The following is a 20,436-nucleotide window of genomic DNA, read 5'->3' on the forward strand; positions in this document are numbered from 1 at the left end:
TTCTGACATTATAGTTTGGGCTGATTTGAACAAATGGAGCAGATGCCGTCTCATAAGGAATATATATACTCCTTTGTATCTGAGCATTGTGTTGGTGAGATTCATCTGTGTCCTTTCGTGTGGCCTGATCCTCATTTTCATGCTGTGTGGTATTTCATTTTATGAATATTCCACAGGGTATTTACCATTCTACTGTTGAGAATATTTGTGATGTTCGCAGTTGGGGGTATCCAAGGACAAAAGCAGAACTATTTAAGATCTTAATTGGCTTCAGTCCCCCCCCCCCTTTTTTTTGCATCAGTGGATTGAACCCAGGGCCTTATGCATGATAGGCAAGCTCTTTACCACCAGGTACATGCCCAGCTAGCTTTACTTTCTTTTTTTTTTTGTACTGGGGACTGAACCCCCAGATGGGCTTTTACCACTGAACTACACTCCCAGCCCTTTTTTTATTTTTTATTTTTTTTTATTTTGAGACAGGGTCTCCCTAAGTTACTGAGGTTGGCCTTGAACTTGACATCCTCCTGCTCCCTAGTTGCTAGGACTACAGCATCTTTACTTTTGATTCTAGAATTAGATGCTGTTTTATTCCTTAAAATAGAGTAAGTGTTCCCATGGACTGAATAGAAGAGGCTCGTTTTTATAAATGGAGTAAGGTTGAAGAAAGCAGGAATGAAAAGGGGAATGGATATTTCAAAGTTACTTTCCTTATAAAACCGGGACAGGAAGAAAATAACTGTATATCATGTGTTAGTCAGCTTTTTGTTACTGTGATCAAAATGCCTGACAAGAACATCTTAAAAGAAGGAAAAGTTTATTTTGGCTCATGGTTTCAGTCCATGACTAACTGACTCCATTGGTCTGGGCCTGAGGTGAGGGAGAGCATCATGGCCAAATAGTATGGTGTAAGAAAGCTTCTCAGCTCATGGAAGCTGGGAAACAGAGAGAGGGGCCAGGTATAGTCCTAGGCCATGCCTCCTGTGACCTACATGCCCATCTGCCTATAGTAGTTTATTCAAATTAATAATCCACCAAATGGATGAATCCACTGATGAGATCACAGCCATAATCACTGCCTGAAAGCCCTACCTTTGAACCTTGATGTATTAGGGATCATGCTTCCAAAACATGAACCTTTCAGGGGACATTTTACATCTAAACCATAACACATCACATACATTAGATTACTTTTTTGGTGTGTGAGGACTGAGACAAAAAAGGTGTGTGATAACTTTGCTATCATGCCAATTGAAGTTGGCCTTTTTGAGAAATTTGACTATTCTCTCTAATCCTAATTTCTTGGAAGGACATACAAACAATTTACTTCCTGCTTGATGATGTGGAACTTTAACATGAGTGACTCCATTTTTGTTTTTACCCTGGTGTGTTGGAACCCACTGCAGCAGCTCAGTCCAAAAAAAATTGGCTCCTTTAATTTTTATTTGATAGGGACTATTACAAATAGTGATGCTTTTTTTATGCCTTTTGTTTACATGCACATAAATTCTGCTATGTATATATGTAGGAGTGGAACTGTTGGGTCATGGGGATGGGTTTGTCTTTAATATAAGAATAATAATACCAGGCTGTGTCCAAAATAGTAAAAACAATTTGTATTCACACAAGTGAATGTGTACAAGTGTGCAGGAATTCCTGTTGTTCCATATCCTTGACAGCAGTTGATATTATCAGACTTACACATTTTTAGCAATTCTGTTTATATGATGGTACACAATTATGAGTTTTGCTTGTATTTCCCTCACTGTTGAGGCTATGCTCGTTTTCGTGTATATTGGCCATTTATGTGATTTAGGTGTTTTGGTTGTTCCCGTAACATATTTTGTCTAGCCTCTGGCCCCTTTTTCTATAGGGTTATCTGTCTTGTCTCTTAAAAAAAAAAAGTTGTTAGAACTTTTTATTATTTCGAATATGAACCTTTTATTGGTTTTTATGGTTGTTTGCTTTTTTATTTTCTTGAGGGTGTCTTTTGATGAACTGTGAATTTTCATGTGATCATATTGAGCTTTTTTGTTTTGGTTAGTTTTTTGTGGTGCTGGGGATGGAACCCAGGGCCTCACTCATGCTAGGCAAATGCTGTCCCGCTGAGCAATGCCCAAGCAATGCCAATTTTTAATAACAAGTACTTTTTGTTTTCTGTTTAAGAAGTTCTTTCCTACCCCTAGATTATAAAAAATTATTCTGTAGTATCTTCTAAAAGCTTTATTGTCTTTCACAGAATGAATTTTTATGTGTAGTGATTCTTAATTACTTTGTTAATGTTTCTTTGCCTTGAAGACATTTTTATGTTGTGTCCAGATTTTCTGGACATCCTTAGGATAGTTAGTTGAGTCACCTAGTTTACCATTTCCAGGAGCAAACATCCCTTTTAAAGTTTCAGTTTCACTTTGACTTAAGAAATAATCTGTTCTTGAGCGTGGTGCTGGGTTTACTCCCAATGCATGTGCAGGCGTGTGCGCGTACACACACACACACACACACACACACACACATACATATACACACGAAAATCTGTTATTCAGGGGGCTTAATGAATATGTTTACTTCAAGAAATAAGTGTGACTGAAAAACTGTGTACTATAGATTCATGGCTGTTTCTATTTTTATTTTAAGACTCAAAAACAAAAACTTCCGTTTCCTATGCTTTTCTCAGGTATAAAATACTGTTAGCGGAAAACTTGCTACATTAAATGAACATGGTTATATTTATTACAAGATAATTTCACTGATTACACACTAGTCACAGGAAAAATTTAAATGAAAGAATATATACTATCAAACATTAAAAAGCATTCTAATCCCACTTTCTCTGCTTATCTATAAATTTAAACCTCTTTTTTTTTTGGCCAGAGATGGACTGTATGCAAACCACATCCAGAATGCTTTTAGTTTGTGCCACAAAATATGAAGAAAATGTTTTCAGTTTATGGCAACTAGATGGGTGACATATGATGCTCCAGGAACTGTTTTTACAGTGTGCAAGATGCACAGGGACAGAATAGCAAACTCACATGATTGTTGGCAGGGAAAAACTGGCTATGTGGCTGATGTTAAATTTGCTTTTAAAGACAGCCAGATCAAGAAAAGTCTGAAGACTTGGAGACTGCAGCAGGGAGAAGATTTTACAGTTAGTAAACACAGCCTCGGAAGCCATGGCAAGGCGGTTCCTGGCAAGCCATTTGCAGCTTCTCAAGCAGAGCTCAGAGGTGAGAGAGAGGAGAACCTGGCCTTGGGGGAGTGTTGCCCAGGGCAGTAGAGGCTCCTGGAAGGCAGAGAGGTTTCCCTACCGCTGTCAGCCAACCCTGCCTCCCGGGCTTGCTCCCTCGCCTGTAGCCAGACATTAGGAGTCCTGTTTACAACCTTGAAAGTTAAGGCTCACTAACAGCGGCATGCTTCCTTCCTGCTCAGCCCTTGCTTTACCCTTTACATCACCCCCTTGGTCCCAACTAACTTAATTATACAAGAGTGCAGTGCCCCCTTTTTAACTCATCTTCTCCTGAGTGCACAGTGGAGCTTTCCAGGGGCTATGTGACATGTGGGACTGCAGAGGAGAGAAAGCAAATGCACATGCTGGGACACAGCTGTCATCTCCTAAGCCAGACATTAAAGAAATTTGACAAGATATAAGATAGTGGCACTTTTTTCACATTTTTAATGCTTTGAAATTTTTATAATTTTAAAATTGAAAATGTGATAATTTATTATTGGTAGTTTTTAATGAGTTAATAAGTATTTTAAATGTTTCATAGTTTTAATAGTTTTAGTATTTACTGTGGTAAATATCAATAATTATAACCAACATAAATAAAAGCACTTTAAAGTCCTCTATAATTTTTATGAGCATGAAGGGCTCCTGAGGTGAGCAAGTTTGAGACCTACAGATTTTCTAATTTTTTGTTTTTTTTTCCTCAAGTACTGGGTGTCAAACTCAGGTCCTCACACCTGCTAGGTAAGCACTCTGCCACTGAGCTATATCCCCAGCCCTTTTAATTTTTTTATTTTGATACAGAGTCTTGCTGTTTGCTCCCGATGGCCTCAAATTTATGATCTTCCTGCCTTAGTCTCTGAGATTATAGGTCTGCCCCACCACATCTAGCTGATTCCACCCTTTTTAAAAAAAAAAAAAAAAGTTTTATTTTGAGACAGAGTCTTGCTTTTTGCTCCTGATGGCCTCAAATTTGTGATCCTCCTGCTTCAGCTTCCATAATAGCTGGACCCTGGGCTCCATCCCCCTGTACAGCAAAACAACCCAAAAAACCAGAGTCACCTTAATAGAACTAGCTATTTGATTTTCTAAAATACATAAAATTTATACAAGATATGTATATTATCATTAAATGAGTCCCCAAAACTGAGCATGTTAATCCTCTTTAACTCTTTTTTAAATTTTTATTTAATTATAAATTGACAAATTATAGTTGTACATATTTAACATCACAAAGTAATGTTGTGATTTATGAATACCACATGGAATAATTAAATCAAGCTGATTAACACATCTGTCACCTCAGTCTGTATAATTCTTATGTGACCAGCAGTTGCAGTGAAACCTGGTCCTAGACCCTTGCTGTGAACACTTTGCTGAAAGTAGTGCTGTGTGCTCAGTAAGCATTTAGTAAAGCAATTGAGTTGAATTTGCTGTTTCAGGAGCTGCCTCTGCTGTTCTCTATCCAGGGTCTTTGTCATCCCTGCCATCCCTGCCCATACCTCCAAGTGACTTGCAGTTTGTTGTGTTTTGATTTTCTGAAAATCCTTCCTTTCCCAGGCCCTTTCTAATAAAGAATCAACAAGCTGTTTTGGGGTGAGGCTGGAGGCCTTAAGGGAGTTGAGCTAACTGGGCGAATAGCCCAAGATAGGCCACATGTCTTTCTCCTTTTTCTTGCTTTAGACTGGTTCATTTTTTGTAGGCAACTTTCCCTGACTTCCAAAATACAAGAATAAATTTGATATTTTAATGCCATCAGTTCCAAAGTTTCCTTCATTTCTTCTCCCAGGAAGTCTTATGTGCCCGTGTAGGTAGTACACTGTCTGTGATGTGCTTACAACAGAGAAGCAGAATTCTTGTTTGAGTAAGCTTAAAAGTATTGTACTGAGTTGACATTGTTTTTTTTTTTTTTTTCTAAAAATGCATTTATTCTTCAAGAATTTATTGGGAATGTCCCTTGGACTAGCACTGCATTAGAGGATGGCAATTAGGACCTAGATCTTGTCTTCAGGGCATAAGAAACCATGTGGTACTCTAGGGAAACAGAAGGCGATTGAATTTAGTAGAATAAATTGGACATTACTTTCTTATATTCATATATGAATTCATGACCGATGTAATTCCACATCATGTACAACCAGAAGAATGGAAAGTTGTACTACTGTCATGTATTTAAAAAAAAAAAAAAAAAAGATCCAGCAGAGAGGTGTGCTGTCCAGGCCTTGCATGCCATATAGCAGGGGTTGGATTTAATCATCAGGATTTGTACTTTCTTTTTTTAAAAAAAAATATTTATTTATTTATTTTTTAGTTTTCAGCGGACACAACATCTTTGTTTGTATGTGGTGCTGAGGATCAAACCCGGGCCATATGCACGCCAGGCAAGCGCCCTACCGCTTGAGCCACATCCCCAGCCCAGGAATTGTACTTTCTAAAAGTCATATCTAATGGGGGAAGTGGGTTGGTGTTGAGGGCAAGAAAACCAATTTTTAAAAACAAGTAGAGGGTCAGGCACAATGATGCTTGCCTGTAATCCCAGCACTTTAGGAGGCTGAGGCATAAGATCCTCTCATAAGATCAAGGCCAGCCTCAGCAGCTTGGTGAAGCCCTAAGCAATTTAGTGAAACACTGTTTCAAAATAAAAAAATAAAAGGGACTGGGGATGTGGCTCAATGGTAAATCCCCTCTGAATTCAGTCCCCAGCACAGCAAAACCACACAAAACCAGTGGGATCCTGTGCCAGACCAGGGCAGTCAGTGGCAAGAAGGAACATACTAGAATAGTTGGAGGTTAGCATTGAGAGTTTGGTGAGAGGAAGGAGCTGATGCTGTTGCCAGATTTTGGATTGGGTGGGATATCATCATTCCTGGGTGAGGCACAGGGAGAATGCATTTTGGGGATAGGCTGTTTGAGTTGCAGCTGTGTTGAATCTTAAGGAGCTGTGGTCCAGAGGTGAGAACTCCATTGGCAGAGGCAGTTACATGGGTGGCTCTGGGGAGTGCAAGAAAGGTCAGCACTGAGAGAGTTGGGAGTCACAAAGGTAGATGTGGTAGTTACATCTGTGAGAGGACAAGGTCATGTGTGATCATAGAAGGACAAGAGAATTTCAGACTCCCGAGGGGTGCACCGTCATGAAAGCACCAGGAGACTAGCCAACAGAAGACACTGGATGGTCTTCCTATGGGGTGAAGGGACCACACGTGCTCCAGGTCAACTGGGGTCAGAACTTAAAGCCAAGAACTGAGTTCAGGTCCCCACCAGGACCTTGCTCCCTCATTCCCTGGTACAGCACCATGGCCGCTCCCCTAACCCCCTGCCCATAAGGAAAAGGTGACTGCACTCCAAGGAGACAGGAGGACAGACAACATCCAAAGGTGCCCTGGCCCAGTGACTGAATCTGCAGTAACCTTAATAGGATGACAGTGGTTTCAGGTAGTTCTGTTTTTGTTTTTGATGGTGCTGGGGATTGAACCCAGGGGCCTTATCCTTGCTAGGCAAGCAGCTCTGCTACTGAGCCACATCCCCACACCAAGTAGTTCTAATTTTTTTTTTTTTTAAAGAGAGAGAATTTTTTAATATTTACTTTTTAGTAATCGGCGGACACAACATCTCCGCCTGTATGCGGCACCGAGGATCGAACCCGGGGCTGCACGCATGCCAGGCGAGCACGCTTGAGCCACATCCCCAGCCCCCAAGTAGTTCTAATTTTTAAATGCTAAAGAGAGAGCTGGGCATGTACCTCATAGTGGAATATTTGTTTGTTTGTCATGTATAAGGCCTTATAACACGAAGAGAAAAAACCTGAGAAGAGTTCAAAGCAGAAATGATTAAATAGCATCCACTGTACTCGATAACTGGATTAATAGGCAGAAATCAAATTGTGGTGATTAACAAGTGAATGAGGGATGAGGACATTGAGACCACAAATAGAAACTCCTTTTTCAAGAAGCATGACTAGGAAAGGAAATACGGGAACTAGAGCAGATTTTAGGACTAAAGAGGGGTGTTTAAAGAACAGGCAGAATTGAATATTTTAACAGAATTGCCAAAGCATTGAGCTGAAATGAAGTGGCCTGAAACTGCAAAGGTAGCATTTCCAGATGTAGTGAATCTTCTGTGTTGGGTATATAATCCCATCGGCTTTCACCTGCATGGCTTAGTTTTGGACGTTGCAATTTGTGCTAATTTATAGGTTCTTCCTCCTCCCCTTGCTGCTGCTTCTCCTCCTCCTCATTATTATTTTGATGATGATGGTGGTGGTGGTGGTGGTGGTGGTGGTGGTGGTAATGATAAAACCCAGGGATACTCTACCACTGAGTTACATTCTGAGCCCTTTTTATTTTTTATTTTGAAATAGGATTGTGCTGAGTTGTTGAGGGTGTTCTCAAATGTGTGATCCTCTTGCCTCAGCCTCCTGAGTTGCTTGGATTATGGCCTGTCCCATAGTGCCTGGCTTAGTAAGTACCTTATTCCCACCTAGGCCAGCTGCCTTGCTCGCAGACAGGTGAGGCCCTCTTGCCATATCACTCAGTCTCTTGGGAAGATCTTTCAGATTCCTTGCTCTAAGCCTCCCTCACATCAGCTGCTTCCATGAAGATATCTCTTCTGAACATCTTGTTTGAGATTAGGCCAGTTGCCAATGATGTAGGCAGTCATAGTTTTCAGTGTTATTTGTGACTGGATTAAACGTTTATAGCATATGGCTGCTCATGTGCCCCTGTATCCCCTATAGAGTGCATGCCTCAAATGCATAAGGCCCAGGACTCAATCTCTAGCCAAAAAGAAAAAATAATTATATATTCTCAATAGTCTGCACCAAAGAATTAATGCCAGATATCAAACTGGTGACAGTGGTGAGTCCTAGGAGGACTAGGGTAGGGGAAGAGTGAAGAGTGAGTGGTCAAGGGCCTTATCTATACCACTTGAAATTTTTAAATGAGAGTTAAAGTTAAAAAGAATCATGCTGAATAGTCAAGTTTGAAAATTAAAACACTTATGTATCAGAGGGGACACTAGTAGAAAGTAAATATTGTTAGTTGACTGTGTATTTCTTTCATCTTGTCATATTCACAGGAAGACTTGAAGTTCCAGTTATATCCTGTAAATTTAGTTAGGCACTTGGCTTTGGAGGAACTCATAAGTCTGCTTGCAGTTTAGCAAGACTCAGGGTTTGATTAGTACAGGATCCATAGAACCCCCCATTGTGAACCTCAAGTCCAGTTTCATTGCCCTGTAAGAGATGAGAGAAAACTTGAGTGGTTCATAGTTTACTGCTACAACTGCACATGATCATCAGGTGGTTACAGAGTAGTTCTGAATGTTTTGAAGAAATTTGCCATTATTTATTCCTTGAAAGGAAAATAGTGCTGTAGACAACTTCAACTAAGTAATTTCAGATGTTAAATTTAGAATTAACATTTGTGTGGACCTTGAGTGCAAGTGCACCTGATGCAGTAGTGTAGCTCTGCAGACGGGCACACTCTTCCATACACTCTGGACTTAGGGTGCTTGGGGGTGGAGTGCACCTGGAGTCCCAGCTGCTTGTAGAGGCTGAGGTGGGAGGATCTCTTGAATCCAGGAGTGCAAGACCAGCCTAAACAACATAGCAAGACCCCATCTCCAGGGGCAGAAAATTAAAAAAAGTATTTGAAAATTGCCTGTTTTCCCTTGCCTGCTTAACCTGTGCTATTAACTGCCGTTATCCTTTTCCCCTCACTGAATGCTGGCAAGTGTCTGAGACTCATGACAGAGCAGGCAAAGGACTGAGAATGGTTACTGTCTTAACTTGTCTGTTAAGAACATATGTAATAATGAGCTACTTTGTGAAGTTGGAACAGAATTTGTACTAATGATAAATCTAAAGAAGTTATGGTTTAGCTGGGCAAATCTTTGATTAAAATAGGGAACTAAAAATCAGTCTGTATTCTTTTATAGTCTATGGCTGATTGACAAAAAATTTAAAAATCTGATAATTCTCTGAGGTGCTGAGGGTCAGACATAACCAACCTATGGTTCTTGAGGCCTCTGTGAGGACCAGACCAGCTAGCTCTTGAGCTGTTGCAGTGCTGTTCAGTGGGAGAAACATCTGCACTAAAGTACCGAGTTCCTTGGATTCCACTGGGGTTTAGTTCCATTTATGCTCTATTGAACTCCCGCCCAACCTAATTTAAAGTTGTCTAAGATACAGTCCTTGCTGTCAGTGAAGAAGACATCCATGTGGACAGAACCAGTATAAGATGATCTACCTCAAAGGAGAGTAGCACTTCACCCAGCCAAGCAGGCACAGAAAATTTCCAGTAGAAGCCAGTGTGGTGGCAGAAGCCTGTAATCCCAGCAAATGAGGCAGGAAGATCACAAATTCGAGGCAATTTAGCAAAACATTGTCTCAAAACAAAAAATAAAATGGTTGGGGATGTAACTTAGTGGTAAAGCTCCTGGGTTCAAAGGAGACAGATAAAAGATGAGTAGAAGGGAATTAACAAAGGGCCCTCAGTAGGCATTAGTGCATGAGTGTGGGCAACAAGGAAACCAGGCACAGTGCTTATGGGTAGAATGGGAAGATAAGATAGATCTGAGGAGATTTTGGATTTGACCCTAAAGTAATGGGTAGTTATTGACTGAATACAAGTCAGTACACATCCACAAAGGTCAAATTTGCTTTTGAAAAAGAGGCATTGCACCAGGAATGTGCAGTAGCACATGCCTGTAACCCCAGCAAATCAGGAGGCTGAGACAAGAGGATCGCAAATTTGAGGCCCTCCTAGACAACTTAGTTAGACCCTATCTCAAAGTAAAAAATAAAAAGTGCTGGGAGTATAGCTCTGTAGTAGTGCAACCCAGGCTTCAATCCCCAGTTCAATAGAAAAAAGAAAAAGACGCATTGCATTGCATACAATAGTGTGTGTAATAGAGAGATAGGAATAAAATTTAAAACATATGGGTTCTTGCTGGGCGTGGAGGCACACTCCTATAATCCGTCCCAGTGGCTGGGGAGGCTGAGGCAATAGGATCACAAGTTCAGAGTCAGCCTTAGCAGCTTAATAAGGCCCTAAGCAACTTAGCAAGACCCTGTCTCTAAATAAAATGTAAAATGAGTTGGGATGTGGCTTAGTGGTTAAGCGCCTCTGGGTTCATTCCCCAGTACCAAAAAACTAAAAAACAAATAAAAATTATGGGTTCTCAAACACCGTTCCGTCAGAGATTTATTGATCTAAAAGGGTATTAAGTAAAATAAGTAAAAGTGATGACAGATAAGGTCACCGGATGCTTTCAGGATTTGCTAAAGTGACATTTCCAGCACTGGAACATAATATGGGACTAAAACTACACCTAACAGCCTGTAGCCACCAGAAGTGGAATGTGCTCTCATGGACAGAAGCATTAAGTTGATTGTGAAATAAAGGGACCGACTTCCAAAGAGCTTTCTAACAGCAGTTCAGATGCTGATCACAGATAAGCTGAGGCTGGGCTCACCATTGTTTTGACCACCCTGTCACACACAGTAGGTGCAGTCTTGAACTGGAGAACCTCTAATACTTGTTTCTGCCTCTGTAAAATGAAGGCACTGGCTATTTCACATATCTTCAGATGCCTGTATACTGACAGATATCTATCCAAATGTTCATTCATCAACATATTCAGACGTTTGAATATATCTTAGTACATCATAAAATTGTCACTGCATTCATTAGCAGATTGCTATTAATTTAATTTGAAGAGACAATTCCAGCCATTATTTGAGAATGGATTGGGGAGAAGCAAGAGTAGAAGCGGGGAACAGCTAAGAGGCCTCCACAGGGAAAGTGATGACCTCAGTGGAAATGAAGAATTGTGGTGGATTTGAGATACAGATGTTGAGAACAGAAATGGTAGGGCTTATGTGAGGGACTCTCGGGTAGGTGAGGTTCCAAGAAAGAACTTCAGGTTCTGCCTTGATGAAGACAGTGGAGATGGGAGAAACTTGGGCAGAGTGAAGATGGAGTTTGGGACAGTTGAGTTTGTAGTGATTGTGAGACATCCAGATGGAGACATTGAAAAGGCATTTTGGTGTTTTGGGGGGTAAAATAGTAAATAAAAAAGTTTTGATAATAGGTTTTTAATGTCCCTTTAGAAAGTGTTCCAATTTATGTTCCTAATAGCCATTTGCCTTGACTGAGCTTGCATTTGGTGCCCTACCCTATACTAGGCCTTTCACACATAATTAAACTTCAAAAGAACCTTCTGAGGAGGATGCTGTTACTGCCCTAGTGTTGGATGGGGAAGTCTTCACTTGGGAGGCCCGGCCACTGGCCTGTGGGCCAGCTGCTGTGAAGCAGGGAGCTGGATTTGGATGGGGCTTCCCCATCCACTTTTTCTCTGGCGTCTTCCATGGAGCACGTAGCTCATTGTGATTTTTTTCTTTTCAGGGTTTTGGTTTTTTGCACTGAATGTAACCTAGACTCATCGTCTCAGGCCTGCGTTGCCCCAAGATACTGTCAAAGGTAAGTTTTTAAAATTGACATCCACCATGTATTGATAATGGAATGGGAGAGTTTTTATCTTAAAAAGAAGGAAAATGGGCTGGGTTCATAGCTCAGTGGCAGAGCACTTGCCTGGTACGTGTAGGCACTGGGTTCCATCCTCAGCATCACAGAATAATAAATAAGTATAAAGGTATTGTGCTATCTACAACTAAAAAAAAACCAATTTTTTTAAAGGTTAAAAAAAAAAAAAGGAAAAGAGCTGGGGCTATAGCTCAGTTGGTAGAGCCTGCCTCACATGCACAAGGCCCCGGGTTCAATCCCCAGCACTGCATACACACACAAAGGAAAGTATGTTATGATGTTGTTGCTTCTTTGCAGATTTCTTATAGAAGGAAATTTTTGAATTCCTACTTTGGTAGGTCCCTTTAAATTGCACTGGTATTGGTGGTGGGGATGTAGCTCAGTGGTAGAATACTTGCTTAACTTGCATGAGGCCTGCATTTGACCCCCAGCACTACATAAAACAAAGAAAAAGAAAGGGGCATGGGGAGGGAGGGAGAGGGGACAAGCTATGGTGTTCAGATGGCTACTGACATTTGGTGCTTTATCCTATAAAGCAGGACCTTACTAGGATTAGCAGTTGCACAGTTCTATGTGAGAACATTGCCTGCTTCTCTGCCTCTGGTCTCCCTGCTCCATTCTGCAGTGCACATTCCTGCCTGGGTTTGCTTTCTAGATGAGAGATTTAGCCATGTCACTGCTTTGCTGAAACAGCTTCTGTGGCTCCCAGTGGTTGCTGATGCTAATCTACAAACCCCTTCAAAATCTAATTCCAGGCATGGATTCTGGCTTCTGTGGGGAATCCCTGTCTGTAAGTCTTTTGATTGGTTTTTTCTTTTTGCGGTGCAGAGGATTGAACCCAGGCCTTATGTGTACTAGGCACACACTGAGCTTTACCCCCAGCCCTCAGTCTATAAGTCTCACCAGATCATTTTCTGTTTCCTAAATATGTATGGTTTTGTGCCTTGGTTGATGGTTTTCTCTTTGCTCAGAGTGTAGCAAAATGCAGCTACCTGCTCTTCCTTTTTCTACCTTTTCTATTTTCCTGTTCTCCCAGACTGCTATAGAATTTCTTTTTCATGTGTCTTAAGAACTCCTCTTGTGGGGCTGGGGTTGTGGCTCAGTGGTAGAGCACTAGCCTCACATATGGGAGGGTTTGGGTTTGGTCCTCAGCACCACATAAAAATTAATAAAAATAAAGGTATTGTATCCAACTACAACTAAAAAATAAATATTTTTAAAAAGAGAACTCCTATTGTTATTGTGATAATAAATTACCCCTAATTTAATGTTGAGTTTTTTTGTTTGTGTCCATCATCTTTACTATTCTGTAAACTCTTTGAGGCTTTTTGGAAAGGAACTTTTTAAAATTTAAATGAATTTATTTAACTGATACATAAAAACATACAAATTGTACATATTTGTCTGGTTCCATCTGATATTTTTGATACATGTATACACCATGTAATGTTTTAAGTCAGGTTAAACATCTGTCTCCTCAGACATTCATGATTTCTTTATAACATCCAAAAATCTCCTTTTTTCTAGCTTTTTGAAATTACATATTTGTAGTCACCTACTAGCAACAGCACACTTGAACCAGGAACTAAGAAATAACTTTTTTTTCTCATTATTGTGCTGGGGATGAAACCCAGGGCTCTGTGCATGCTTAGGCCTGTTGGCCACTGCTGGACACCTTAGTAAAGCTATACATTCCTTGTTTAATCCTTCTGTACTTCTACCTGCCCGGTGTATGAATGAAAATAACTAAGGATTAAAAGTTAACGCCAAGTATGACAGTGCAGCCATGTAATCCCAGTGATGTGGGAGGCTGAGGCAGGAAGATCACAGGTTTGAGGCCAGCCTTAGCAACTGAGCAAGACCCTGTCTCAAAATTTTAAAAAATTTTAAAAAGGGCTGAAGGTGTAGCACAGTGGTAGAGCATTCCTAAATTCAATCCCAAGTACTAAAAAAAAAAAAAAAAAAAAAAAAAAAAAGGACAAAGAAAAAGAAGGTTAATAACTTGTCCAAGATTATACACCTAATAACTGACAAAGAAGAAGGATTTTTTTTCTTCAGAGTCAAAGCTTATTCTACTACACCATACTAGCCCAGCACCATTTGACATGTGGTAGAAACTCACTAGATGTTTTTTGCATTCATATGTATTGCATTTTAACTTTTTATTTTTTTATTCTACCATTGTCTTTATACTTTTTTTAAAATTTGTTTTAATTAATTACACATGATAGTACAATGATCTTGACGTATCATATATTTGAATCAGATGGGGTATAATTTCTCATTATTCTCAGTGTATAGGTTGCAGAATCACATTGGTCATGCAGTCACGTATATACACACAGCAATAATAATGTCTATTTTATTCTGCTGTCCTTTCTTTCCCCCCTTCCCCTCCCCTCCCCTCCCATCATTTCTCTCTACACAATCTAAAGTGACACACTTCTTTTTTTTTTTTCCCTCACATTGTCATACATGTATTTTGTATAACGATGAGGGTCTCCTTCCTTCTTTGTGCAATTCCCTTTCTCCCTCCCTTTCCCTCCCACCTCTCTTCCCTATTTAGTGGTAATCTTCTTCTCATGCTCTTCCTCTCTATCCCATTTTGAGTCACCCCCCCTTATATCAGAGAAGACATTCGACATTTGTTTTTTAGGGATTGGCTAAACTTCACTTAGCATAATCTGCTCTAATGCCATCCATCTTCCTGCAAATGCCATGATCTTGTTATTTTTTAGTGCTGAATAATATTCCATTGTGTATAAATGCCACATTTTTTTTTTATCCATTCATCCATTGAAGGACATCTAGGTTGGTTCCACAGTCTAGTTATTGTGAATTGTGCTGCTATAAACATTGATGTGGCTGTGTCCCTGTAGTATGCTCTTCTTAGGTCTTTTGGGTATAGTCCAAGAAGAGAAATAGCTAGGTCAAATCACCATTTGACCCAAATCTTCTATTCCCAGCTTTCCAAGGAATCTCCATACTGCTTTCCAAATTGGCTGCACCGATTTGCAGTACCACCAGCAATGTATGAGTGTACCTTTTTCCAACATCCTCACCAGCACTTGTTGTTTGACTTCTTAATGGCTATCATTCTTATTGGAGTGAGATGGTATCTTAGAGTAGTTTTAATTTGCATTTCTCTGATTGCTAGAGATAGTGAGCATTTTTTTTGTGTATTTGTTAATTGATTATATATCCTCTTCTGAGAAGTGTCTGTTTAGGTCCTTGGCCCATTTGTTGATTGAGTTATTTGTTTTTTTGTTGTTTAACTTTTTGAGTTCTTTGTATGTATTACATTTTAAATAAAAAGGAACTTACCAAATACTATTAAATGCCAGGAACGCAATTTTAAGTGGACCGAATAAAGAGAATAACAAGATTTAGTATCTGATATCAAGAGGATGACAGGCAGATCCTTATTACATAGAGGCATCTATGTGAACAAATAAATTCAGTAAAACACAATGAGTTTTATGTGGTGCTGAGGATCAAAACCAGTGCTTCACATGTGCCAGGCAAGCGCTCTACCACTGAGCCACAACCCCAGCCCAACACGATGAATTTAATAATAAGATTCAAACAGTATCCATTGGGGCCACTGAGAAAGGAATCATCACTTCTACCTGGGTCAGGGAATACTTTCTAAAAACAGTCTGTAATGATAAACAGGGTGTCCCTTCTTGGCTTAGGGGAGAGAAAGGCAGGCAGGATAATATGAATTAAAACATGAAAACCTGAAGCATACTGGCATATTGTGGAGCTGTAAGTTTAGTATGGCTGGAACAAAGAAATCAGACAGGTGAAACTGGAGAGCCAGGCTGGGCTGGGGCTCAGTGCTCGTGTAAGACACTGGATTTGATCCTAAGCATCGCATAAAAATAAATAAATAAATAAATAAAAGAAAGAAAGATATTGTGTCTATCTACAACCAAAAAATATTAAAAAAAAAAAAAACTGGAGAGACAGAGACAGGCTAGATCTTGGAGGGCTTTGAAAATACTAGCATATGTGCCAATTTTTTTTTTTTTTTTTTGGTACCATGGATTGAACCCAGGGGCACTTAAAGCACTGAGCAACATCCCCAGATCTTTTTAATTTTTAATTTTGAGACTGGATCTTGCTAAGTTGCTGCAGATGTCTTTGAACTTGGATCCTCCTGCCTCAGCCTCCCAAGCTGCTGGAATTTCGGGTGTGTGCAACTGCGCCTGGCATGTGCCAACTTTTATGGACAACCTTGCTCAGGATCTAAGTGACATTACTCATATTTATCCATTAACATTTGTTGAGCCCTGCCCTGTGTGTGCTGAGCACAGTGCCAGGCCAAGATCATCCATCATTTACATGTATGACATGTATTACACTGATGTATTACATGTATTACTGCAACAAATCCCAGTTACTTGGGAGTCTGAGGCAGGAGGATCACAAGTTCAAGGCCAAGCCTTAGCAACTTAGCAAAACCATGTCTCAGAATAAAAAAAAAATGAAAAGGGCTACTTTTGAACTGCACCCCACCACCCATCAAGCTTTTTTTTAAAAGAAACACATTAAAAACTATTAAGGAGGGCTGGGGATGTGGCTCAAGCGGTAGTGCGCTCACCTGGCATGCGTGTGGCCAGGTTCGATCCTCAGCACCACATACAAAGAAAGATGTTGTGTCTGCCAAAAACTAAAAAAAAAAATAAATAAATATTTTAAAAAATTATCAAAAAAAATAAATAAAAACTATTAAGGATAATTCCAAAGGGACAACAAAAAAATGGGAGCAAAGAAAGGATGAAAAGAAAAGCAGGTATCAATAAAATGTAAGTAGGCAGACTATATGGTGTTGGTTGGGAAAGTTTTAGTTTTTTAAAAAATTTTTTGCAGGTCTGAGTTTGTAGCTCACCGGTAGAGCACTCGCCTAGCATGTGCAAGGCCCTGGGTTCTATCCTTAGCACCACATAAAAATAAATACAACTAAACACAAAATATTATTATTTATTATTTTTTTTTTGTAGTAGTAGTGGAGACTGAACCCAGCAGTGCTTTTCCACTGAACTACACTCCTAGCCCTTTTCATTTTTTTAATTTTGAGACATGGTCTTGCTAAGTTGCTAAGGCTAGCCTTGAACTTGTGATCCTCTTGCCTCAGACTCCCAAGTAACTGGGATTTGTTGCAGGGCCTGACTCTGGACCTTCATGGAGGAATCCTTATCTTTGTGCAGCAGGGAAATCCTAACATAGAACGCTATGTTTTGGGACAGAGTGCTGTCGGAACACTGGCAACTGCCATTTCCTTGCTCCTTTGACAAGAAGTTATTCCCCTGTTGGTACAAGGGCTGCCTACATGGCAGTTTCTGAACTCTTGGTGTCTGGACTCCTGTAATACGAAATGTTGTGTATCACCTCTGGCCTATTGTGATTGTTTTATGTAAATTGGCACATACCCACTATAAAAGCTATTTTTGCTGTGCAATAAAGTAGACCCAATTCTCTGAAACCATCTCCGGAGGGGTTTCTCTGCATCCTCAAACTCCCCACAGTTGGTGCTGGAAGGGCAGGCCCCTCGGCATTAGGAATTATGGGCATGTGTCACTGTTCTCAGCTTGCTTTTTTTTTTTTAAATGGTACTGGAGATGAACCCAGGGTCCTACACATGCTAGGCAAGCACTCAACTAATAAGCTGATCCCAGCCCTTTTTATTTTGAGACAGGTTACAGTCCTCCTTCTTCAGCCTCCTGAGTGTCTTGGATTACAGGTGTGTGACACTGCACCCAGCAATTTTTATTTCTAAAAATGATTCCTGCCAGACATGGTAGTACACACCTATTGTCCTAGGCACATTCCCAGTGACCTGAAGACCTTCTACTAGGCCCTGCCTCTTAGAGGACTTTCTGCCTCCCAATTGTGCCAATGTGGGGACCAATCCTTTAACACAAGGACTTTTGGGGGGACATTTAATGTCCAAATGATAGTAGGTATGACTGGTGATTGTTCATAGGTAGTTATTAGCACATTTGTGTGGAGAGAGGGAAAGATTTGCCTGAGTAAAGTGCTGAATAGTGTGTCCTTTGGGTATAGCGAAGTTAGCGAGGGCTTTGGAAGGAAAGGTATGTTACTGATGTCATGGTCATGGGATGATGGAGCAGCGTAGGCAGATACAGAAGCTGAACTTAATTGTGAGGAGTAGACTCAGATGCAAATTGGGATAGAATTGGACCCAATAAATAATAATCATTTCCCTGCCCAAGTTCTAAACCAGCAGAGGTATGTGACAAAGAAATAAGACAGGTAGAGATCAGAATGTCACTTTTATTACTAATAAAGCTGACATACCTAAGGGCAGATAGGCTTCTTAGTTCAGAACTCCAGGATTTAACAAGTGTACTCAGCCCATAGCTCTAATCTAGGAGAGGCCTGCCTAGTAGAAGAGGGAGGGCAGGGAGCCTAATAGGCTCCCCTCTTGGAAAGGGGCCAGAGGGGGCTGGCCAGTGTAAGTCCAGGTTCACTTTCTTTTTCCAGAGACACTAATCAGGTAAGTCTCTTCACCCCAACAGCATGAGTCATGTTATGGTAAGTTCATGATATTAAAACATTCACATTGTCCCACATGGAGGGAATCCTCAAGGATGGGGAGAAGGTTCCCCTCCCCTAGTGCTCCCCAGCTCTTGTCTCCTAGTACATTGGTCTTTACCAGAAAGTAAGTCCAGACAGCCAGAGTCTGCCAAGCCCCTTCCTCCCTTCACCGCTTCCCTCCTGCCTTTCTTCCTGGTGTAGACAGAAACCTCTTCCTTTCCATTTCCCCTTGGGCTCAACTGTGTACTGTTTATTAGTCCACAAACAATTTTAAAGGACAACTTTGCTCACTTTGTAAGACTCGTGCTCTTTGAAGTTCACTTGTCTTCTAGCTTGTATGCAGCAAATAAATGTTCCACTTTCTGATGTCTGAAAGGCCTAAATGAAGACTCTCCCCTAAAGTCTAATCTTTCCTCAGCCATGCCAGCTTAGGAAGAGCTATGCCAACATAATTCAAGGTCAAGCAGCAGCCCTCTGTACTGAAGCCACCCACGTCTGCTAACACCCTGTGCTGAGGCTAGCACAGTGGCGTCTGCTTGCTGTGCCAAAGTGGACGGTGTATGCTGAGACCACCTGCACAGCTGGAGTTTGGTTTAGATGAGCTTTCAGTGCCACCGTCACAATTGTGGCTTGTTTCCTGGTGAGACTTTCAAAGCCCCCATAGTCTTTGCCGAAATTTCTGAGCCTAGTGCATGCAGCCTTGTCTCTATAGAAACAATCATTTACCTGAGGACAAAGTTGCCATAACTACAGTTACCGTTAAGGTCAAAATACTGTGTGGCCTATAGTTTATAAGCTTCAGTAGTTAAAAAGCTAACACACAAGCAAAAACCTGTGTGGCCTAATGTAATCATCTACAGGAAAATCCTTCGTGTCTCATTAAAGGCCTAAAGTCCTGGCCTCCAATTGAAGCTTCAAAAATTCCACATGTATTTCATGCCCCCCAATTTTACTTCCTATCTTTTTATCCAGATATCAGTCTCATGCCCTAGATATTAGGCTCTTTGAGACCTAATAAATAGTACTATCCTCCCCTTGACTGAGCTGTGTACCAGTGGAGAAATGAGATAAAAAAGGAAAGGATATGAGAGACCAAACTATTGTCTCTGTTACTGACAAAACTGTATTGAAGAATGTGACTTACACATAGATACTGCTAAGTGAACTTCTTAACAGTAAGTCTCAGAATTCGGCAGACTTACTTAGTTGTAGGTAGTTGTGAGGGTCTTGCATTTAGGGGTACAAGAGCCAGAAGAACGCCTGCTCCCCAGTGGTAGCTCCTTCCCAAGGGAAGGAAGGGCTGAGCTCCACCCGCCTTGGCTCTCCTTCCAGATAAGTCTCTTCAAGGCAAACTTTTGTCTCCTTTGGGGTAGAGAGGAGCCAGCAGGAGAGGGAAGCAGCATCCTGTGAGCATAAAGGCACAGGGAAATGTTCATCGAGAACTGGGGATTGAGTATAGGAGAATAGAGGGAGCTTTGAGAGTGGCCATCTGCATGTCCTTTGACCTATTACATTCAATCCTCAGGAAAATGATGTTCCCAAGGGAAATGAGATAAAGGGAAATTTTCTCAGCGTCTCATATACATAGTCCTTTGCGTCTGACTTGAGTTACAGCTGTGACTGACTATAGGCTAGTCACTGCTTCCTGCCCCTTCAGGCCTAACAATAGTAAGGTTGTCCACTGTTGCCAGCCACTGGATGGGTACAGGTCCATTGTTCTTCCTTAATAATTTCTTCAACAACATGTTGAAAGTTTAGGGCTGCTATAAGGAGAGAAGGTAAGACTTAATAAGGCCTTGATGAATAGATGAGATCTTGTGAGAAAATGATGGATTTAAAGAAAGTGAATGTAGGGGCAAAAGTCTTTGGTTAAGCTGGGCGCCATGGTGTCTCTTGTAGTCCTGGCTCTTCGGAAGGCTAAGGCAGGAGTATATCTTAAGCCCAGGAGTTGGAGGCTAGCCTGGGCAGCATAGTGAGGTCCATGTCTGGGGGAAGGCCTTGATAAAAAAACCTTGAAAGTGGGGGGTAGGAAGGTTGGGGAGGACAGAGGGCTGTTTATTGTTGGGGCAGGGAAGAGGAATCAGAGAGGAAAAGAGCAGTGAAGGT

The 20,436-nt window shown here is 40.9% G+C and overlaps 1 protein-coding gene across 4 annotated transcripts in view; it reads left to right on the forward strand.

The window, feature by feature from the left end:
* Window positions 1–20,436, forward strand: part of Tnrc6b (trinucleotide repeat containing adaptor 6B) — a 239,038-nt gene that overhangs the window by 50,402 nt on the left and 168,200 nt on the right. For 3 of the 4 annotated variants that reach the window (XM_076855194.2, XM_076855198.2, XM_076855196.2), the window contains exon 2: window positions 11,629–11,703. The gene's annotated coding sequence lies outside the window, so the exon portion shown is untranslated. Of the gene's footprint in view, window positions 1–3,086; window positions 3,225–11,628; window positions 11,704–20,436 lie in introns of all 4 variants that reach the window. The other variant, XM_076855195.2, reaches the window with a different exon arrangement.

The sequence above is a fragment of the Callospermophilus lateralis genome, chromosome 4, assembly GCF_048772815.1.
Source record: "Callospermophilus lateralis isolate mCalLat2 chromosome 4, mCalLat2.hap1, whole genome shotgun sequence".
In the NCBI taxonomy this organism is placed as follows: Eukaryota; Metazoa; Chordata; class Mammalia; order Rodentia; family Sciuridae; genus Callospermophilus; species Callospermophilus lateralis.